At 41.6% G+C, this 23,688-nt stretch overlaps 1 protein-coding gene and 2 long non-coding RNA genes across 9 annotated transcripts in view; 2 read left to right on the top strand and 1 right to left on the bottom strand.

Moving 5' to 3' along the window:
- Positions 1-9,838, bottom strand: part of ST8SIA5 (ST8 alpha-N-acetyl-neuraminide alpha-2,8-sialyltransferase 5) — an 80,277-nt gene extending 70,439 nt beyond the window's left edge. The window contains exons 1-4 of one of the 4 annotated variants that reach the window (XM_062611788.1): positions 9,322-9,469; positions 9,126-9,212; positions 6,153-6,318; positions 3,061-3,143 (exon numbers count right to left, since the gene is read on the bottom strand). The gene's annotated coding sequence lies outside the window, so the exon portion shown is untranslated. Of the gene's footprint in view, positions 1-3,060; positions 3,144-6,152; positions 6,319-9,125; positions 9,213-9,321; positions 9,470-9,698 lie in introns of those variants that run through there. The other 3 variants (XM_062611785.1, XM_062611786.1, XM_062611789.1) reach the window with 3 other exon arrangements.
- Positions 9,798-14,774, top strand: LOC134160111 (uncharacterized). Its single transcript, XR_009963447.1, has 3 exons — positions 9,798-9,882; positions 13,744-13,834; positions 14,573-14,774. It is a non-coding gene; the product is annotated as an uncharacterized LOC134160111 (long non-coding RNA).
- Positions 14,775-15,613: 839 nt separating this feature from the next.
- Positions 15,614-21,047, top strand: LOC134160109 (uncharacterized). 4 transcript variants are annotated; one of them, XR_009963443.1, is made up of 5 exons: positions 15,614-15,692; positions 15,938-16,118; positions 16,554-16,768; positions 19,975-20,162; positions 20,736-21,047. It is a non-coding gene; the product is annotated as an uncharacterized LOC134160109 (long non-coding RNA). The 4 variants fall into 4 exon arrangements; XR_009963441.1 differs by having other exon boundaries at positions 15,615-15,692; positions 16,554-16,753; XR_009963442.1 differs by lacking the exons at positions 15,614-15,692; positions 16,554-16,768 and having other exon boundaries at positions 15,936-16,118.
- The last annotated feature ends 2,641 nt before the right edge of the window (positions 21,048-23,688 follow it).

Raw genomic sequence — 23,688 nt, 5'->3', positions numbered from 1 at the left:
CAGCATAGGAAAAAAACATCCTGCAACTCCACAGAAGTCAAGTTGAGGCAAATCATATCTGAGTCAGATTTAATAGGACTTAATTTAACTCCTGATTTGTTTACACTTCATCACACAGCCATTTTCAATTATGATCCCTCTTTATTTCCTACCTCTATAATTTCACACCATTCTCTTAATGTACAAAACTACTATTAGTTAAATTCTCTTAAGATTTTTTGGCAATTGTATGTTCAGTGCGGGTGTTAACAGCTTGCTAACACATATAAAGGAAGCAAGAAAAAGCACAGGTGAGGTTCAGCAGCTAACTGCAAGTCATCTTTGGCCTGCAATCCCCCCTCCCATAACACACATGCATCTTACAGATGTGCCAGTACCTGCCTCTGAACTCTTATTTACTTCCATACAAATGTATCTTACTTAAAAAGAAAAGAAAAACAAAATAAATGCTTGAAAAACAAAAAATATTTTCTGTTTGGAGGTGATGCACTACCTTTAGCAAAGCTTACCACTATGGAGCTAGATTTCCTATAAAGGTATGCATAAATGCATCAGAAATGTGCTGTAGTGAGAACAGCACATACCATCTCTAAGAAGTACAGCCAGGCCAGGAGAGCAGCAGCAACCAGGCATTTTTCAAACAAATCGCTTCTTATTTTACTGTGATTACTTATCTGCCTTCTCTACGTGCTGTGGCTGCCCTCTTATTATGCCAGACTACCCCTTTCTCTCAGTTTGCCCTCCACTGCCACACATGAACTCCTTCTTTTGCTCTTTCAATCACTCCCTCCTTCACATTCCCCAAGCGTCTAGCTTGATCCAGCCTTCACCTCTGCATCACAGCGGGCTTCCACCAATGATGGGTTTCAGCTCCCTCCTGATGTCAAATTTCAGCCCAGCCTACAAAACCCACCCCCTGCCTCGGCTCCAGCATCTCTAGCTGGAAAGCCCTCCTGCGATCAAGACTTCGTGAGGGGTGTTTGCAGGAAGCAGCATTTTTATTCACTCTGTACTTTATTTCCTGTTGAAGCTTTTCTCTCTTACGTGACAAGAAACAGCTGTTTGTGTTGGGGGAAGCCTCACTCTTGAGCTAGATGCCTGATTTTAAAAAGCTCTTCCAGATGTGCCAGTGGCACTGAAATCCCCTGCAGCCAATAAAAATTCTCTAAGAAGCATTTCTGCTATCAAGCTGTCTTTGAAGAGGTAAATCTCTTAAAATGTGAACAAGGTTCTAAATCTAAAAGAGTAAATCAGTGCAACTTTTTACAGCTATGACTGCTAAAAAGGGCAGAAAATTTATTTCCTGCATAATTTTGAGTTAAATGCTGAATCTACAGGTTAATTCTGCAAACACTCTTACAAGTAACTTGACTCAAACACTGGCCTGTTTGGGGCCACTCACATGAGTATAGTGGTAACATGAAATAGGTTGAAATTTGCAGAATCTGGGCTATTAGATTAATAGCTGATTGAGGCCAGCACTGCCTACTAGTGTTTAACACATAGCACAAAGCAGCTCTGCCCCTGCTAAATGCCTCCAGGTAGATCTCCAGTAAGACTGAACTGTAACAGCAGACTGCAAATGACATCTGGAGCAATGGCCCTGCCTTATCAACTCTCCATCACATTTTACACCTCAAATCAGTTTTGAAGTTTTAAAGCTGGATGAATGTATGAGCTTTGTTAGATCACTCACATAAATATGCTAACACGCAAGAAGTTACACCGCAGGACTTCTCCATTTCTGGTACAATTTGCAATCTCTGTATTCTATAGCTGCATGTTTACTTGACACTGTCACTTAGAAAGTGCTCTCCCCAAGCTCTGGGAAACTCATTCTGTTTAAAACACATCCCCACTAAATCTGGACTCTTAATACAGTGAAATTAATGACCATTCCCTACAGCAACTTTCCTACTGGTAGATTAAAACTTCCAAATCAGGCAAATTTGCAGGATTGCCTGGGAGAAGAGGGAATAGGAGGGATAAAATGTTTCTCTGCCACCCATGTATGTACTTGATGGAGAAGAGCTGGTGTCCATAAGGAGCTCCCTTTGGCCCCATAATAAGTTTACCTTAGAATAAAGGCAACCTCAGAACTCCACAGTTTATGGGAACGTTTCTCAACATTTCTCATTAAAAAGTTGGGGCTTATCAGAATTGTGAAGGTTTGCTATGTATGTTTCTCCCTGTGCTTCTACTCCTTAATGTGTTTATACTTACAAAAACATACAGCTCCAGGATGACCTTAGAGCAGCTTCCAGTGCCTAAAGGGGCTACACAAACCTGGAGAGGGGCTTTGGACAAGGGCCTCTAGGGACAGGACAAGAGGGAATGGCTTTAATCTGCCAGAGGGGAGAAAGAGATGAGCTCTTAGGCAGAAGTTCTTCCCTGTGAGGGTGCTGAGGCGCTGGCACAGGGTTCCCAGAGAAGCTGTGGCTGCCCCATCCCTGGCAGTGTTCAAGGCCAAGCTGGATGGGGCTTGAAGCAACCTGCTCTCATGGAAGGTGTCCCTGCCTGTGGCTGGGGATTGTAAATGGATGAGTTTTAAAGTCCCTTCCAACACAAACCAGTCTGTGATTCTATGTGTCTGAAGCTTTTCACTGGATTCCACAAAAATGAAGACCCTGGGTATGCGAAGCTTGCTGTGTATTCCTAGACATGGCTGGCCAAGCATGGAAGAAAGAGCAGGATGATAGGAACTCAGGTTTTGCTAACACTTCTGCAGCATCATGCCCTGAAAAGTGCACTGAAAAGCTTAAAACAATAAATAATAAATTCTGACATTCAACACTTTCCACACAGTCACCTACAAGACTACGAAAGAAGCCCTGAGACCAAACCAGCTGAGCTCAGCATTACTGCAGGGGGAGAAAAAATTGGCTGAAGACCAGCACTATTTTCCTTTGGAGCAGCTACTGCTTTAAGATGGGGAGAGATTCCTTCTCCTGGAATTTCAGCATCCTAACATCTCCATTCAGGCAACTGAAATCCAAGCTTCCGTAACCTCTTCTACATTGCAATGGCGGTTCAGACAATTAGTGAGGAAATTTTTCATACCTTTTCTGTGTTTCTTCCAGAGTTCTCTCTGAAGTGGGACCTGATCTAACACATAGTTTTGAAGATGGAGGAGCACTCTATTCCTAGCACAAGCAGAATAGTTGAATATACATTAGAATGACTTCCCAGAGAAGACAAAAGAAGGAAAATTTACCTTCAGAGGTGCAATATTATTGCACCATACGCTTTCCAAAAGCCAAGCACAACAGGGCCTCTCCAAAATCCTTGCCTTAATGCACCCTGTTGTATTTCCACCTGGAAAGACATATGGCAGTGCCTAAAAGAGAAATTCTGCCTTTTTCTTTTTTTTTCTCTGATGTTAATGTAATTTCCCAGCTTTAAAGGAACATTTGATTATGAAACACAGTCAGGCCAAGGATAAAAAAACAGTTCCTGTCTGTTCCACCTAATGACAAAAACAGGTACATGAACTGCTGGCATTCTGACCAAATGGAAACTTGAAAGAATGGCTTGGATGCTACTTTGTCTCATGCATCACTGACAGAACTGCTCTGCAGAGACATGATGCATCACAGCTACATCAAAGACACTGAAGAGTTTATTTTTCAGCTTTCAAGGGAGCACGGGGGGGGGGGGGGAGAGAGAGACATTATAAAACCCCCCCTTCTGCTTGTAAAATGAAAAATACTGTTTTGTAAAGAACTGACCATGAAAAAATGTTCAGGACCACAACAGACGCTTTTACCCCTGATTACAGTCAGTTTTTATAATGCCATTTATTACTGTGAACACATTTAGCATTACAGTATCTGCTCATGTCTGCTGCTGCATGAGGGAAGAAGTAGTTATAAGATGGGAGTCCCTGGAAGAATCAAAGATTACACAAAAAGCTCTTTAACTATCCTATCAGATAAGCAGAAATATTTAACAGTGATGTTATTGTAGCAGTAATGCTTTTCACTTCCCGACAGTAGGTCTGTGAGAGTTATCTTGGCTCTATTCTGCTCTAGTCAGTTTTTCCCAAAAAAAAGTGAATAAAGCTGATTATTACAAGACTCACTGCAGTTATGCTATGAGAGGAAGATGGTGAAACTCTCAATTTGCTTCACCAGCCTGGATTAATAATGGTTTCATAGCATGGTTTGTGTTGGAAGGGACCTCAACACCCATCCAGTTCCAAACCCCTGCCACGGGCAGGGAGCCATTCCACTACAGGAGGTTGCTCCAAGTCCCATCCAACCAAGTCATTGTGGTCATTGTTCCACCCCCTTTAGTGAGACTGCCCTTCCTCCAGCCATCACACTGCGCCTTAGACCAGTGATAGCCATTGTCTGAAAGAGGCACATCTGCCTTGGCAGGCTGTAACCAGAGATGTAGTCTGAATGCCCCAAGGGGCTGATACAACTGGGCTTTGAAATGACAACTTCCCCATTCCAGTACTGAAAGTGCTCACAGTGGCTTTATCAAGGCACATGGATGCTGAGTTTGGCTCAAGCTGGGAGCTTTCAGTCTTAATCTGTTTGCTGAGTAATATATATTATATCTGCGTAATAAAGATCTAGAAATTCCTTAGAGACTTCAAACCATGTACACGTGGGTTCACTGAGACTGCTCGTTCCTGACAGAGCTTCTTGAAATTGTGTTTACTTCTGCACTGGGTTTGCTCAGGGCACTGCTATTGCATTGCCACTTGGCTTATACCTTTCTTTTCAATCAATTACGGAACATACCTTGCTCCAGATAAACAGATGTGACCTTTTCAGTGCAATTTGGCAGATGTTCTGAATGTAGCAAAATTATCAGAAAGCTGAGTGGTATCCCTTATTTAATTCACTGTATAAAGCCTGCCTGTATTCTTCCTGAAGCACAGAAACACTTCCTTCCTTTCATGCTATTTTATAACGAGAACTGAATGAACACTACAGAGTCTCTGATAAAACATCACTGCTTCTACACCCATATCACTGTATTCAATATTATTATTTAGAATAGCTGTACTTAATTGTAAGATGCATCATAATAATGAATTATGATAAGGTAGGTAAGCAGTATCATTCACTTCCCAAACCAATAGCAATAGGTGCTCTATTTAGGAGACCAACTTTCAACTCAAATTAACTTGGTTCAGTCATGTTCTTGCTCATTTGGTGCAAGTACACAGGCAAGTGTGTTTCACTAGCACAAATTATCGCATGATCCATTCCAAATTTACACACAGTGATCTTTGCAGAAAAATCATTTTTACAACTTGGGTTTTCAAGAACAGTCATTTGGGCACAAACTATTTCAAACCAATGATAACCTCAGTCTCACTGATCTAAGGAGAACAGAATAAATGCAACACAAAGACAGTGCTTTTGAAAATCACGTGCTGCTTTTATGTGTTAGCATCAATATTGTATATCCTTGCAAACTATTCACTGAAGGAGCAGAAGTAATACCATGTGGCATATTCTACTAGTCATTCAGCCACAACAAATCATAGGCAAACAAAAAGCTGAAATGCCTTCCTGAAGTGCCTGTCTCTTTCCATCACTAGGCAGGCCCTGCAACTCTGTTAAAAGTCTAATATTTTGTGAGACTGAACCAGGCATTTCTGGGGTGCAGACAAAATCTGAAGAGACTGCTTGACTATAGACAATGCATAATCAAAGGAAAAAAGTAGCAAAAGAACACATCAGCTTGCTGATTGATATTTTTAAATAAGTTGCATGCTGTTAGGAAAAACCCTATAAGGAAAATAAGTTAAAGTAATACTTAATATATAATATATAACCATGTACCCTTGGTTACCTAAGTTTCAGGATGAAATTCAGTTTAGTGGGATAGTCAAAAGTTCAAACCCACAGGCTGCTTGACATGAAAGGTTAATAAGTCAAAAAAACCTACGGCAACAGATTAAGAAAACTTTCTGCTTTAAAAGCAGAGCTACCCTGGAAAATCCCCAAAACTTGTGGTGAAATTATTCTCTGCCTTTCAAGATTATTATATACCATTCAACTTCAACTTGCAACTAATAGGATTTTCTTTTCACAGTCCTAAAAATCAAATATTTTAGACTTTTTATGCTCTTTACAAGGTTTACTGGGCATCAGTTTCACATAAGTTCTAACACTCTATTGGCCAGGTACCTTTTTGCTGTCACAAGCACATCCATCAGAGGCTTTTAGCCATACAGAAATATTGCAAAGCAGAATATTCACAGTAGTATTTTGAGGAAATGGTCAGCTGCTTCCTTGATGAAAAATCTGCAGGACTGGTCCCTGTTAGTGGTCCAAAAATGCTGTGAATCATCAGCTGTAAAGAGCGAGCTGTAAACCTCATCAGGCACCTTACAACAGTGAAAGCATTCCTTTTAGATTGGCTTAATAATAAAGTTGCATTTTTGTTTTTCTTATGCATCATTACTAGAAATTGGATCCAAATAGGTAATATACTGAAACATGGATAAACCTGCTGCCTTCAGAGGATCTCCTCAGAGGTATTGATGGTTTGGTTTAGAGAAGTGCGATTTTAAATAAAATGGGCTACCACTCGATCTGAATTAACTGCAGTTTCTTAAGTGTACTAATACTGTGAATGAAAAAATATTTCAGTCAACACATTTGAATAACACACAAATAAGACCCTGGATTTACTCAACAAGCTAAGTTGTTGGCTAAGGTGGATAAGGTAAGATTCTTATCCAAAAAAGGTTCAAATTTGAACTGTTCTGGAAGAAAATCCTATATACAAGCAGGCAAAGGCAGACTTGAGCTCTTCAGATGCACTCAAAACTCCCAAGATCTGAGGCAATACCAGTGTGAAAGCTATACAGTAATGATAATAGAGTGCCACCCTGAGAAAAGAGGGACATTACTGGCTCAAAACCAGAGCAGATAGGCCGTGCGCCTTTACGTCAGAGCTGCCTTCTGCTTGGCTAACCTGGATGCAAGAGTAGGTCCTGCCTGCCCACACAAGTCTATGCACAAGTAACCTTTGGTAACATCCATCTTCTAAACTACTGAAAGTTACCAAAATTCATTTGTATAGACATTCTCAGTTACAGCCATGGAAAACCAAGTACTCCACGCACTACAAAGAAAACCAACTGAACAGAAAGCAGAATCTAGACCAAAGTGCATCAGGCACTACATACGAAGAACTTATGCAACACGTATGAAAAAGAGAGGACCCACAGCAAAACAGGTAAGCAAAAATGGACTAAAAACTCTAAAGAAACACTGGAAGTAGAAAACGGCTCCTCCTGTTCCACCATGACTGCTCCTGCTGCACAGATATAAAGGTATAAACCCACAAAGCATCTTTTTCCTACTATACTGAATAAAGACGCTGCCTCTTTGTACCATTAATACAATGGTGAAGCAATAATGAGTGCATCTGGAGCAACTTCTTTTCATGAAGCTACAGCTTTTACAAACCTCTCTTTTCAGAGTTTTCCAAACCTCCACAATTTTCTACAGTCTACTGTTATTTACACCTCTCTAAATACAGAGCAATTATTATTAAGGAAATGATTTTAGATTCTCTAAGGCACATCACAACATACTAAAAAAAAATCAAGTCGGAATGCAGAAGCCAGGCAGAACAATAATGTATTGCTTCAATTCTACTTATGCCCTTAAAATTTGCACTGAATAGCAAGCAGCCAGCTATCTCTATAGGCACAACTTTAATTCTTCAGGCACTATTTAGCGGACTCTGGTTTTACTGCAGATACAATCAGACGAGGTCTAGTACAGCACTCTATATCCATGGCTGAAGGTGATGCTGTGAAGGTGAAAATAAGTAATTGCGCCAGAAATAAAAAAAGGAGGCTGTGTTCTTGGGAAAAACAAATGTGGGAAAAGGAAGGGCTGGCACCTATAAGAAGATTCTTTGGGTAGTGTACAGGCTGAAAAGTACTTTGTGTACGAGTTCTCATTTTTAAATGGAAAGGAGGTCATATAAAGAATAAAATACCCATGAAGATGCCAAGCCAGTAAACACTGAGGGCCTGAGTTTTTAATTTTTTCAGGGAGACTCTTGAATTGGAAACTTTTCAACTGCTCTGAAAGCTTTGTTTTCTTGCAGAATTTGGCATAAATTGGAATGCAGTAAAAGATAAAGGAAAATGAAGCTAATTTCAATCATATTTATAGGGTCACGGTTGAACACCAGCTGTGAAAATGGCCCTAAAATAGCGTGTATGCATGCACACAGGCACAAGGAAAATGTGGTTCTGTGATGAGCCCTCAAGTCTTCAGAAAGAACTGTACATGTTGACAGAGAACTGTCCACAGAGCTCAGTCTGCATAAGGAAGCCCATGTAAGTGCTGCCCAGATCTTCAGAACAAAACAACAGTGCTTTTCCTCTGCTGTGACACAACCTGATTCATTACAGGAGGACCTCTGACATCTGCTTCACAGACCCTGGAAGATATGCTAAAAGAAAAATGAACCTTTGGGTAGGAAAAGCTTACCAGCAAAGTATCTGGTAAATATTTCTTCTTGTTCAAGAGAAAGAGATGAGTAGAACAGCAGTGTAAAGTCACAGGGAATGAATGGGAAGAATCATATAATCACAGACTGGTTTGTGGGAAGGGATCTTAAGGCTCATCCATTTCCAACCCCCTGCCACAGGCAGGGACACCTCCCACTAGAGCAGCTTGCTCCAAGCCCCTGTGTCCAACCTGGCCTTGAACACTGCCAGGGATGGGGCAGCCACAGCTTCTCTGGGCACCCTGTGCCAGCGCCTCAGCACCCTCACAGGGAAGAGCTTCTGCCTAAGAGCTCATCTCAGTCTCCCCTCGGGCAGGTTAAAGCCATTCCCCTTGGCCTGGCCCTACAGGTCCTGATGAATTATTCATTTGATGAATTTGGTAATCATCATTATTAATTTGATGAATATGGTAATATGCTTACATAACAGTTTGGTTCTACAGCCTTATCTTCACTTAGGAAGTATTATTTTATAGATTTTCCCTTAGTTTGATCCCAGAAGTTGGTGCTTTCAGTGAAGGTATTCTTGTGCTCCCCTGTGCTTGACAGTTTAATTATCCAACACTTCCAAGAGACATTTGCGACTAAACGTCTGTGTTAAAAACGTGAAGTGCTGTTATTACCTCAGCGTCTTCCATGACAGGAAGTTATTTTTAACGGCACGCGATGTCACCTTCACGTTTCAGCAGCGAACCCATCAGTCATTTAACCTATTTTTAAAAGAGACTAATAAGGGGTTACGGCACCGAAGCCTGCTCAAAGCAAGACAATCAAACCTGCCGTTCCGACACTATAAACATCCGGAGAGCAAAAACCCACCGCAGCGGCCGAGCGGAGAACCACCATAGCCGCCTCGGCTGAAGGAAAGGAACGAAAGGGAAGGGGCTCCACCTAGCGTTTACCCGAGAGCTGACAAGAGCCCGCACGCACTAGCGCGATGGTGGCAATCGGGGCTTTCCTCCACCTCCCCGCAGCCACCGGGCTACCAGCGAGCCCCGGGCAGCCATAACCCGCTGTGTGGCAGCTCTGCCTGGTACGCCGCGCCGCCCCTTCACGGTACCCCGGGAGCCGGCCCCCGTGTGAGGGAGCGAGAGACCCTCGAGGGTCATGGCGGCGTTAGAGTCAAAGGGACACCGCTGGAAGGGAGCTCCGAGGAAAAGCGGCCGGGAGGCTCGCAGCGGGAGCGGGCAGCTCACCTCCGGGGAAGATCACAGCGGGAGCAGGCGGCGGCCGAGCGGGACAGGCGCCCGTGAGGGGAGAGAGCCCGCCCTTCGGCACACCCCGAGCGCTCGGCGGGGGGGAGCGGGATCCTCGGGCTCGTTCCCTCCTCCCGGCTGAGGCGGCGGCGGCCGGTGGCATCCGGAGCCATCCGCTGCGACGGTGAGTGAGAGCTCCGGGGTGGGGGGGGGGGAAGAGGCCAAGACACTGCTCACGGAGGTGCTCCGAGGCTGCCCGACGGGGCCACGGCCGCCATGTTTCCCACCGCGCCAGTCCAGTGCAGCCAGTCAGGCACGGCGGGCTGGTGAAGGGCAGCCGGGCAGAGCACCCCCGCTTGACCCTCGCAGGGGCACGGTACTTGTCAAGAGCTCTCCCTCCTTCCGGCTCAGTGCCGGGCTCCGGCTTAGGAGCGGGGAAGGCGGCTCCCGCCCTCTGCCGGTATTGACGGGAGTGCGGGCGGTAGCGCTGAGGTGGCCCTGACCGTGCTGTGGGACCGCTGAGATTATTTATTCGTTCTTGTCCTACTCGTGTTCTTTTGTTAGGGCGTACAGCTTTGTAACGTTTACAACGGTAGGAGGACTGGGAAAAGGCCATGCATACCATAGAATTACAGAGTGGGTTGAAAGGGACCTTACGAGTTCCACCCCCTACCACAGGCAGGGACACCTTCCGCTGGGGCTGGTTGCTCAAGTATGTGTGAATACATGTATTACACTGCATTTATCTCTAGGTAGAATGGTCTGACCTGAATCAGATTAGCAGTTTCTCAGAGAAATCAGTCACTTTTAGAAAGACTGCAGGGTGAGTTGTTCTATTTTTTAAATGTATTTTCCCCCTTATCAAGCCTGCCCCGTTATTTTAAATCACCACGGCTCTGATAGTGCGTTTCACACGTTTCAACTGGTTTGAGCCTTTTTTTTTTTTTCTGCTGAATCAGGATTTACCACCCTGTTTCTGTGATAAACAGATGCGCGTACATTTTTGCGTTTCTTGATAACGCCATTGGAACTCCTTCCTCCTTTTTTTTAAGTTCTTGTAATTTTTCACTGTATATGTATTACTGTTTCGTTTTTCTTTGGTTTTAGAATATGTGTCTATGAATTGAAGCCATGTAATGGTTTGTTACAGTACGAATTTGAACATCTTTAAGAGCAAGAGATGCCTTGGAGGAGAGAAAGGCAATTACTCTGGAGTTGTTACTGATAGCGAGGGATAAGCAGCACAGTTTAGGCTACCTAAATGATGTAATGCAGTAATTAAAAAGAGCAAAGTCATTTTCAGGTTGTAGTGGCCATGAGACTTGAGGGTTTAGGCAAAAGTGATGTTCTGTTTATAATGAAGCAGTGAAGTTTCTGCCTTCTAAAAACGTTGCTTTCATCTCCTTCATGTTTTTGTCCCTGGCTATTGCACACAGAAGAGCTTAGCCTGGTAGCAAGAATTTCACAGCAAGGTAACTTTGATCTGGTTGCTGACTGTCACAGCGGGGCAGAAACTCTGTAACAGCTCTTTACTGAAAAACATTTAAGATTAAAATAGCTATTAATTTTTAATGGGCCTTTGTGTTTTCAGTTCCATTTATGACCCCAAAAAATGTGATGCCAGTGCCTCTCTCTTAAAGAACAGCACATATGGTAAACTCTAGTTTGGCATTTATGTAAATGAAGTGGTAAGTAAAATGTTTGGAAGTGGATAGCATTTATTAATACATAATCCCAAAGTTCCTGCAAGAAGGTCTGGTAAGACATTAATATTAATGCTTGATTGAACTCTTTATCTTTTCTAATATAGTATATTTTATTAACAAGCTAATTAGCAGAAACTTAAAGAGGGTTCACCCAGTTATATTAACAAGAACAGCTACTGTGATATAACAAAGTGAATTAAAAGCGCGCTAGCTCTTAAAAATACTCATTTAGGCCAAGGGATGAACCAAGAAATAATAAAGGAGTGAGACTTAGCTAAGTGTGGTTCTCAGTATTAACTTCTTACAGGCTGAAAGTGTAATGCCCATGTATGATATATTGTCATAGACCTGGCAAAAAGTACTAATGCAGTAGTATCTAAGACACTAGACCTTCAGTTTCTGGGAAGAGATGCAGTCTTGTGATTGAGGTGGAAAGTTGGAAATGAAAATAAGTTCATGTTGTTGGCATTGACCTGCCATGAGACTTACCAGAAGAAGCTTTGAGGTCACTTATGGAGGCCTGCCTCTTTACTTCCTTGACTGTGGTGATTTCTGCTTAGTTGTAATACTGTGGAGCTTTAGGTCCCACAGTCCATCTAACCCCTTAAACTTGGTTGTAGATTCCCCTTGTCTTTCTCTTCCCACCCAGCACTGCCTTACCCTGCTCTAGAGCTTTTAATCTCTCTTTCCCATCACCATGACATAGCGATTCTTTTCCATCTAAAACCCATGTTACTCCAGTCCCATCACAATGTAATATTTTAATGACTTCTTGAAACACCGAGCAACTAAAGTGCAAAACTAACATTTTCCATCCATGTCTTGTATTACAGAACCTCTGTGTATGTCTTTTCATTCTACTTTTGTAACATTGAGAGAGAATTAATCCAGATGGAGAGCTCCATCATTTTTAGACACAATTCAAGGTTTTACAAACCTGATACCCTCCTTTCTCAGATTATATTAATTGCATAAATAGTCTGTAGGAGAACATCCAGTTCTGTTGAAGGAACATGTGTGTGATGTTTACATCTAGAATTAAAATACATGGTCACGCGTAGGAGGCCTCTGTGCTTAAACTGTGAGGAAGAAATGAACCATTTTGGTCATCTCTGCTCCATACCCCAAAAGAAAACTGCAGTGTAGCCTGTGTATATAAATGTGCTGGGAGACAATGAAAAAAATACAGGTTTCAGTTCAATATGTGGTATCTGTGCTAGTTAAGCATTTATCAAAAGTAAACTTCACTTGATCCATTAAATATGTAATTAGCAAATACAAAGAGGAGGTATACACAGGCATACTTCTTATACTGAATTGTTTATTTACATTATGAATTAAATGTATATGGTGCTTCTCTAGCACTGAATTGTCACTAAAAATACTGGGTAATTTTAGCACAGCACAATTTAAAACAGGAAAGGTGATGAAAGTAGAAAATTAAGTAGTGGTGCTGTTTAAATAGAAAAGAAAGAGAAGAAAGGAAAAGCAAGATGTATTTCCAGGTATTAGAAAAAAATATGTAAATTTTGCTTGGAATGAGATTTTGGATGCCAGGACACACCTGAAGATTCTAGAAAAAGAAATATCAGTGGCAGATTAAAGCTAGAAATTAATTTCCTTCATTTGAGGTAGATCACTGACAAAACCATAAGCATACTCTTAAAAATTATGTTTGTACTAAATTTTTTTTTAGCAGAAAAAAGATGGGGGGTGGGTTGGTTGTTTTCTCCGTTGCAGACTTGGAGATAGGAAGGAAATTGTAAATGTAGGGAAGAGCAGTGAAATAATATGTTTTGGGGGGAAGAGGCCAGGCTGCTGCTTATTTTGGATATTTCTCACCTCTAAAAGAAACTTGGCTGTCTTAATGTAATTTTAATTGAAGTATTCATTTTCTTAATAAGAACAATTTTCTTGAGAAAACATATAATGAAAAAATCGAACCTAAGATCCAAAGTTAGTATGAGATTATGCAGTAATATATATCAGAATTGCATCTGTTCATGCAAAAAAACAAAACAAACTTGTTTTGTCTCCTACATATATTTTGAGTAGGGATGAATTGTTGGGACTTTTGGGGTTTTTTTTAATTAACCTCTTATCCTTGCAGGAAGACAAGTTCTCTGTGTTCAGATGCACTTAGTAATACCCAGACTGTGTTGAAAACCTTTGTTCGTGTTATTTCTCTGTCATTTGCAACTCCAGCACAGATGAGGAGCCTGTTTAAGTCTTTTTTACAGTACAAATTTCTTACTTGAGCAATTAGTATAAACGACTGAGGTGGCATAATGACATCTGGTTTTGTTTATTTAACTTTCCCCTTCATTTTCTCCTCCCAGTTCTGTCTTTTTCCATGTTCTGGTGAAGGACTTCATACATTAAAGGGACTGGCAAGAATAACCACATTAACTGTACTCCTGTGACCTACAGGTGACTCATTACAGAATGAGGCAGACCGAGATTAGTACGATCTCATCTTACTTTGCTAAGTTGTCATTCTGCTCAATAGATAATTACCAATGCTTCTGAAGGTCAAGATGTTCTTTCCTGCAAATTGAAGGAGAATTGTTCTTAGTACAGAGATAGAACAATAGAACAATTACAGAAATAAGAAAAAGTTCTTTCTGGGTTATCATCTGTGAGAGGAGCTCTACAAATTTTGCACTTGGATAATAGAAGTCTTAAAGGTTTTTTACTTCAGTTTCTAGAGTATATTGGCTACAGAAGGAGAAAACCCAGCCTCTTCCCGAAACCAGGAAGAGTAGATCACCTGGAAAACCATGGGAGATGGAGGGCAGATGTGTAGGATTTCTGATGAGAGCTGCAGCTTGCAGTTGTGTGTGCTAACCTGCGTGTACCATTTGGTAGGGATGAGCTGTTCTCTCTTCGCAGGTGGATTCTTCGGTTTTGTGGTGGTTGACATTTTGTGATACAAAATCTGAGCTGTGTTTTAAGTTATGCCTCCACACTTCATACTTACAAAAACATGCCAAAAATGTGAACAGCTATTTATAATAGTAAGCTTAAAAGTATGAGTAACTTCATTTCTTCTTTGAATTTAGAATTTAATAACAAATAGTAAAAGTTTAAAATTACACATAAACGTGTATAGATTTTAACAAGAAACAGTAGCTGATTTTGTTGTTGTTTTTTTTCTCCCACATCCAGGTGAATTTCACAATAGACCAGATGCTACCAATCCTGGATAAGGCCAAGATCAGGAATATATGGGTGGTTGCTCATGCTAATCATGGCAAATCAACCTTGACAGACTCCTCGGTGTGTAAAGCAGGCACCATTGCATCAGACAAAGCCAAAGAAACATGGTTCACAGACACACAGGAAAATGAGCAAGAAAGATCACAATCAAGTCTACATAAGAATTTTCTTTCTTCCTCTTCCTCCCTCTCTCCTTCCCTCCCTCTCTCTCTCCCTTCCTCCTTCTCTTTCCCCCTTCCTCCATCTCTTCCCCCCCCTTCCTCCCTCTCTCTCTCCCTTTCTTCCTTTCCCTCTCTCTCTCCCTTTCTTCCTTTCCCTCTCTCAATCCCTCCCTTCCCTTCCTTCCCTTCCTTCCTTCCTTCCTTCCTCCTTCCCTCCCTTCCCTTCCTTCCCTCCCTTCCCTTCCTTCCCTTCCTCCCTTCCTTCCCTTCCTCCCTTCCTTCCCTTCCTCCCTTCCTTCCCTTTCTTCCTTCTCTTCCTTCCCTTCCTTCCCTTCCTCCCTTCCTTTCCTTCTTTCCCTTCCTTCCTCCCTTCCTTCCTTCCTTTCCGTCCTTCCTCCCTCCTTCCCTTTTCTCTCTTTCTTTCACTTTCTTCCTTTTGCTTGCTTTCTTCTTCTATCTTTCTCTTTCTCTCTCACTTTCTCTCTTTCTCTTGCTTTCTCTGGGTTTCACTCACTTTAATGAGAAGACAAAAAAATAGTTTGCTCAAAGTATTACATCTTATCAGGTCTTTCTTCAGTTGACATGTAAATCGAGCTGTGCATTACAGAAGTTCACAGTCTTTGGAGTGCAATCTGTCCACTGTTGGAGTAGAGCTTTTAAGTGATACCTAGCAAACCTTCTTACCTGCTTCTGACTATGGAGAAGGGTGCTTTCAGAAAGTTTCTTAGTAGTAACCTTTTTTATTTTTACTTTGTTTTATTGGTTTGCTTACAGGCCAGCACCCTGCCCCCCCCAGCCACTGCAGCGGGCTCTGTTATTATGACTCTGAAGTCTGCAACTGCAAAGTTAAGAAGTTGCGAAGTGATTTAGAGCGTGACTTTACAAGTGTCTGAAAGTGGTATTATTCTGTGAGTACTATCTCGAGGTGCTGATTTTGAGTAAGAGTAAAACCTACTTAAACCCAAAGCAGAATTTTAGATCCTAAAATCTTTAGAAATGGAAATATTGGAGTCCTGTAGTTATTCCTTTAAATATGTCAAGAAATATTTGGACTGTAACAGAGCAGGTTTGTTTGCCTGACCAATGCAGATTTTAAAATCAGCAAATTATGAAACCTTATTAAATTATTAAAATTAATTGTCTTCTCTTACAGGGCGATTTCTATGTGTTATGAACTCTCAAACAACAACTTGGCCTTCATCAAACAGTGTAGGATGGTTCAGGTTATCTCATTAATTTAATTGGCTCCCCTGGACATGTTTGTTTTTCCTCTGAAGTTACAGCAGCTTTCCATGCCATTAATGATGTCCTTGATGTGGCTGACTGTGTTTCAGGTAAGCATACTCTTCTAATTAGAAAGGCCTCAGTGTATTTTCTTCCTCTTAAAAAAAAATAAGAATCATGAGTGATGAAAGAAGCTTCTTTCTCTGAAAGTTTAACTTCTAATGGTATGAATTCTGATTTGCAGTCTTAGCCCATGGCCCTTCCTGTACCTTGGAGGATTATATTCACTTCCTATCATGCTTGTGGGTTGTATGCAGAGTAACTGCATTTCAGTAAAATCTTAGGTACTGGAGCTGCCTGTCATTCTTTCCCTCCTTCAGCTAGAAAATCGAGCGATACAACTGTGTAACAACCGTTTCAGGGAGCACTGAGACAACCACCATATTCCCAGTCTGAGTTTCCCAGTCACCACTATACAAAGTACAGTGAGATCTTGGCCATATATATAGTTAATGTTTTAATTGTGCTTACGTATTTTTTTTAAGGGTTTGTGTACAGGCAGAGGCTGTTCTGCAGAGACTGTTGCAGAATGTATCAAACCAATACTGATGATGGACAAAATGGATCGTGCTTTGCTGGAATTGCTGCTGGAGCTGCAATGAGAAAATTTAGCAAGACGTTTCAGTGTCTTGTGGAAATTGTCAGTGTCATCATTTCCACCTACAGAGAGGGTGAAACTGGACCAGTGAGTAAAATTATGGTAAAGAAAACTAAAACTTTGCTGTGGTTGAAGTCATATTTTGGAGAATACCAGTCTTGATATGAAACAAGTGTGAACATTTATGCCAGTTCAGATCTCTAGCCAACCCGAAGGAGCTGTTCCTCAGTCGCCTTTCACCCCCAGTGTTTCATTCCTTTTCTTCTGGGAACATATTTCAGACCAAGGAATAGGGCAGCAAAAGCAACTAGGAGAGAGAATTCATAAAGCAGAACATCCTGAAAGTAATGTTACTTTCTCAGTAACAAAACATGTAACCTGAAGCTATTGCTCAGTGTCATTCAAACATCAAATGTCAGACATTTGCCTGGGGCAAACTGCTGAAGGGAAGGAATGATTTGAAGTTCAAGGCAAAGGATTAAAAGCCGTAAGATTATCTTTCTGTGCCTGAGTTTGCTGCTTCTGTCACTTACACGACAAGAAGCACGGCCTTTCTGCTATTCCTGACTGGTAAGACATTTAATTTGCTCTTTTTCTGATCTAAAGATGTAGGTCTCTGTTACTCTACCATTAATTATGTCATAGTGTGCTGGATATGCACATGATAAAGGGGGTAGAAGCAGATAATCTTTCCAAGATTTGATCCTTTCCAACCCAAACTATTTTGTGATTCTATGGTCTCTCTGAAAGGATGGTTTTAAAATAGAAAGACAAATACTATTTCCTGTATCATAGCTGAGAATTGTAAATTAAAGTCAACTGCAAGTCTTCTTTTGGTGGTCCAGCTGTTAGACTAAGGAATTGTCAGAATCAAGGAGCTTCAGATATTAATTTTTCCACAAAATAGTTATAAAATTTCTCATCAGAGTTTTCAGACCCTTTGTTTAAAGATCACCATCCTGCACGAGCTTGTTTTATGGCTAAAATTGTCTGCAGTTTAATCATTGAATCATAGAACAGTTAGGGTTAGAAAGGACCTTAAGACCATCTAGTTCCAACCCCCCTGCCATGGGCAGGGACACCTCACACTAAACCATGTCACCCAAGGCCCTGTCCCACCTGGCCTTGAACACCACCATAGATGGAGCATTCACAACTTCCTTGGGCAACCCATTCCAGTGCCTCACCACCCTCACAGTAAAGAACTTCTTCCTTATATCCAGTCTAAACTTCCCCTGTTCAAGTTTTAACATGTTGCCCCTTGTCCTATCACTACAGTCCTTAATGAAGTGTCCCTCATCATCATCCTTATAAACCCCCTTCAGATACTGCAAGGCTGCTCTGAGGTCTCCACGCAGCCTTCTCTTCTCCAGCCTGAACAGCCCCAACATTCTCAGCCTGTCTTCATACAGGAGGTGCTCCAGCCCCCTGATCATCCTTGTGGCCCTCCTCTGGACTTGTTCCAACAGTTCCATGTCCTTTTTATGTTGAGGACACCAGAACTGCACACAATGCTCCAGGTGAGGTCTCACATGAGCAGAGTAGAGGGGCAGGATCACCTTTGACCTGCTGGTCACGCTGCTTTTGATGCAGCCCAGGATACGGTTGGTTTCTGGGCTGTGAGCCCACACTGAAGCCGTCTCATGTTCATTTTCTCATCAGCCAACACCCCCAAGTCCTTCTCCTTGGGCTGCTCTGAATCTCTTCTCTGCCCAACCTGTAGCTGTGCCTGGGATTGCTCTGACCCGGGTGTAGGACCTTGCACTTGGCATGGTTAAACTTCATGAGGTTGGCATCAGCCCACCTCACAAGCGTGTCAAGGTCCCTCTGGATGGCATTCCTTCCCTCCAGGGTATCAACCGAACCACACAGCTTGGTGTCATCGGCAAACTTGCTGAGGGTGCACTCAATCCCACTGTCCATGTCAGCGACGAAGATGTTGGACAAGACCGGTCCCAACCCCCATCCCTGAGGGACACCACTCATTACTGGTCTCCAGCCGGACATTGAGCCATTGACCACAACTCCTTGCATGCAGCCATCCAGCCAGTTCTTTATCCACTGAGTGTTACATCTGTCAAATTGATGTCTCTCCAATTTAGAGACAAGGAAAATCTAGTTACTGAAACAAAGGACTCTCAGCTACGATTGTATTACATTTCTATTCCATTCTTAAATCAGAGCAGATTTATCTGTGTGGCAGGAATAAGCCAACTAGATTTTAATTTCCAGAGAATGTTCTCTTAACATTTCAGTCAATATGATAGACTTACAGAATCCCAGAGTGGTTTCGGTTGGAAGGGGTCATAAAGCTCATCCAGTTCAAATCCCCTGCCGCGGGCAGGGACACCTTCCACTAGAGCAGCTTGCTCCAAGCCCCTGTGTCCAACCTGGCCTTGAACAGTCAGGAATGCGGCAGCCACAGCTTCTCTGGGCACCCTGTGCCAGCACCTCAGCACCTTCACAAGAAAACACTTCTGCCTAAGAGCTCATCTCAGTCTCCCCTCTGTCAATTTAAAATCAGTAGGTGTGTCTGAGATCATAACTAGATAAAGAGCACGTAGCTGAATCTGATACAGGGCTGTTAGTCTGATATTGATAGGGAGGAGTTAAGTTTTGAAGAATTCATCTGTACTCTAATCATCTGTAATCATCAACTTGAGTATTTTCAAGAGGATTTACTCTTTTTATTTGTGTAGATTTGTCACTTCCCTCAGAAATCAACAAATGTTGAAATAAATCATATTTGAAGTAATTTTCAAGTCCAGTATTGTCAAAAGAGAAGCTGATCTCTGATGGCACATGCGTTTAGTCCTCCAATAAACTAATACCTTTTTACGGCAAAACCAGAGCAGGATTTATGGTTAGAGATCCTGCTTCTGACCGTGTCTTCCATATGATCGCTGAGGACACAAAATACTTCTAGTGCTGTATTTTGTGTTCTAGATTCTAATGGATTCCAGAGAATCTTTAAATCCCACTGTGCAAAACTTCTCCTGGTACTAGTTCATATAGGAGAGATGTACTGATACCATGGATGCTACCAGAAGAGAGGAGCATGGGGGAGCAGGGAATATGTACTAAAACAAAGGTCTCAGTATTGAAAGAAAGAACAGTGGTGATGATTCACAATGAATCATTGATAACTACCATAGCTGTAATACATCTGTCCACACACATTTGTCCTTTACTGACTTAGAGAGGAGCTGTTAGTAAGTTTCACTGAGTTTTGGAATAATTTGTATATAGTTCTAAGTTTTGATGTCTCACAGAAAATATGTCTGATACAAGTATATATTTTATTGCAGGTCTCAAAAACTGTGATGCCAGAGGCCCTCTGATGATATGTATTTCCAAAATGATCCCCACATCTGCCAAGGGGTGCCTTTGGGTGAGTATTCTCTGGTATCACTTCTACTCGACAGAAAGGTCAAATTATGGGACCAGATTACACACGTGGCAAGAAAGAAGATCATTACCTAAAATCCATTCAAAGGTAGATAGAAATAGAGTATTTCTTTTGAAGAGCAATACATGCAAAAGCAAATACTTGCATTTAGTTTTTGGAATCTTAATGAAATGAAAATACTGTTTCTTTGTAAAAGTCTTCTCTTCCTGTTTAATAAAATCAGTAATCCAGAGGGATTATAGGCAAATAATAGGCAATTTTGCTTTGTGTGAAAAAGCTTACCATTTTGGAAATACTGGGGATAAAACAAGTATTCAACAACAGTTGCTCATCCTCTGTTTTTTTTTAGAAACATTCTGATGTTTGAATAGGAAGATCCTGAGGAAAAACACAGCAGCAGCACTGGGTTTTTGAGCAGTACTTTTTCTTCTGCTTTTTTTAATGCTACTTCAGTAGAAACTGTTTAGTGTGAGAGTACCCAGTTTTGTTGGTGAGGAGATTCCTTCTGGAGCATTCCTGGAAACCATGTAGAGATGATAATCTGTTAAATTTTGAATACTTTCGGCTGAGCGCTTTTGCAATCTGACATTTTTCTGATTTAGTCTGTGTTTCTGTTAATAAGTTCTTAAAAGGTTTACTCCCTACCATTTCTTCTTTTAGTGCAATATTGAAGAGTTTTGTGAACACATCATTGCTGGAGAATGGGCTCTGCATCCAGAAATCTGCCTTAAAGATCTGGAAGAAGATCATGCTTGTATTCCAGTGAAGGTACTCAAGGATTTTTGTGGACCACAGTGTATAGAATACGACTAAGTATTAACCTTTGAAAATATCATCTTAATATGCTGTTGTTGGTTTCCTTAGAGCATCTTCCTTAAAGCAATTTGAAACCTTTTAGGAATTTGACCAATTAAATAATGTAAGAGATCTTTTACTATTACATTCAAAGACCTTAGAATTAAGACAGAGATGTGAAGAAAACCCAGTGAACACAAAAAATAACTTGAACAACAGTGGTAACCACAAACATGTTGTTGAAAATGTTTCTCTTGATGAAGCTAGCAGAGCATGCCTGGATGACTGAGTGAACCTGCCATTAACACACTGCCTTAGGGAGAAGCTGCAGTTTATTGAATGGCATTGGACTGGTGTTTGGAAGTGATCAGCTTTATGCTTGGTATGGTTTTGTCTTTGATCTGCTTGACAGAAATGAGACCCAGTTGTGTCATGTTTACATGAGGCTGTTGGTGCTGAGTCAAGCCAGGAGTGCTCGTCTATATCTCCGAACACAAAGGCTGCATACAAAGGCTGGACCTTTTACTGATGGCCTGGCAGAGGGTGCAGGCAAAGAGGAAGTCGGTTACTCTCAAGAACTGGAGCAGCATACACATTACCTGGCAGAGAAATCAAGTGGGATGTGTCTGAGACATGTCAGATTTGGTGCTTTAGACTTGACGGTACTGGTCCAGACATCCTAGTTGACATCACAGAAGGAATCTAGTATCCAAATGAAATCAAAGCCAGTGCTGTTGCTAATTTCCAGTGGGCTACAAAAGAGGCAAGTGTAGTTCTGTGTATTGGACTTGTATCATGTGTTACTGAAACACATCTGAGCAGTATTCATGTGAAGCCTTTAGAAACTCTTGATAACTGGTAAGAGCAGGGTAGTGGGCTGGTTGGGATAAGTCCACACTGAACAATGTGTCGCTCAACCTGTGTAATGAACATTGTGTTGTCTGAGGTGGTGTGAGGCCATTCACTCACTCTCCCATGGTGGGATGTGTGAAAGAATCAGAAAAGTGAGAAAAAAATGTGGGTTGAGATAAAGGCACTTTAAGAGGGAAAACAAAAGCTGTGCACACAAGCAAAGCAAACCAAGGAATTCATTCACCGCTTCCCATGGTCAGGCAGGTGTCCTTCCTTCTTTCTGACAGCTTTACATGCTGAGCAGAGGTAATACGGTCTGGAATATCCTTTGGTCAGTTGGGGTCAGTTATCCTGCAGTGTCCCCTCCCAGCTTCTTGTGCACTAGCAGTAACTAAAACATCCCTAAAATTACCAGTACTGTTTCCAGCACAAATCCAAAACATAGCACTATACTAGCTACTGTGAAGAAAATTAACTCTGCCCCAGCCACAGCCAGCGCAGTGAGTACCTTAATGTTTGTTCCATGTGTGAGTTCTCAGATGCTGTTTTTCCTGGAAGGACTTTGCTGTGTGTATAGCATACACTGCCTTGGTCCAAATCTAACTGTTAAGCATCGGCAGGAGTGACTTAAATCAGGCCAGAATCCCTGTAAGTGAAGATCAGTGTCTGAAATTCCTGAGGAGTATCACCCCTTTGATTTTTCCTGCAGGGTGTCCTGTGTGAGGACAACACGAGAAGTGCATTGATAACCCATGATCTCACTCTGCATGATGCTGCTATTTAGTGTGGTAGTGGGCAAATTGTTCCTGCTGCAAGGAGGGTTATGCATGTCTCTAAACAGCATAAACCAGGCTTATGGAGGTAATCTGTCTGGTAGAAAGAAATACAGGTATGCAACAGGGTGTTGTTATATATGAGATCACAGAATCATTCTGGCTGTAAAAGACCCTTAAAATCATCAAGGGTCTTTTACATCCAGCTGTAAACTGGACACTGCCAACAGCAGAGATGCAACAGGTAGATACATAATCATGTTTCCACAGTTACTTCCAGCAAACCATGACAGCTCTGTTCCATGTCCATTAGATCAGTGGTGGCAAAGAGTGTTTGGGAAGGGGTTTTTCATTCCAGAGTTAAGAGAAGATTAACTAGAACCAGCAAAATGTAGGTGGGGAGGTTAGTTATGCTGTTCTGTATGAATTGCCTGTACCTTTGGGAAAGTTATGATTTGTGGGGGTAGTGTTTCCCCTTCTTCCTTTCTGTGGCTGTAAACGTTCAGGAGAAAAACGAAGGGTATCCTAAATAACCAGAAAAAGCAGCAAGGATTTTTTAATTTTTAGAAATAAGCTTTTACTTTTTTTTTTTTTTTTAGCTATTTAGACATTAACTTCTGTGCTTTGAACAACTGTTTTTCTTGGTAAATTAAATTCTTCTGTGAAAAAGCTTGGAAAATACTTTCCATGCTAAAAGTATTTATCACCCAATACAGCTGTTCACATACCAGTTTGTCTTCAAAACAATTGCAAGATTTAAAACTTGCTTTAAAAATAATTCCAGACTACAGTGCTGGGTGGTGGGCAGGAAATCTAGCAGCTCAGTTACTAAATACATGACTTGGCCATGAGGGCTGAAGAAGACAAGAACAAGAAAGGACAAAACAGCAGAATGGAGAGAGCCTTTTCACTTTGCTCGCATGTGAGACCTATGGTGACAAAGCAGGAGAGCTTTGGAGCCTCACTAGTATGGTTGTAAGAAAATGTGGGAGTTTTTAAGAACAGTTTTCACTGGATTCCTTGCCAGCCACATTTGAACTTCTAATGGAAGGTACAGTGAGATCCCGTTTGTGTAAAACTTGCATCCTGTAGTAAATGCATTTACTACAAAGCACTAGAGGACTCTACTTGCTTTCCCAAAGACTGCTGAAGGTATTCACTGAGCATATGCACTTTTGTCTCACTTTGTGTAT

This window comes from Pezoporus occidentalis, unplaced genomic scaffold (genome assembly GCF_034315485.1).
Source record: "Pezoporus occidentalis ecotype Australia unplaced genomic scaffold, CSIRO_AGI_Poc_V1 ctg157, whole genome shotgun sequence".
In the NCBI taxonomy this organism is placed as follows: Eukaryota; Metazoa; Chordata; class Aves; order Psittaciformes; family Psittacidae; genus Pezoporus; species Pezoporus occidentalis.
This window is presented reverse-complemented; position numbering and strand designations above follow the sequence as displayed.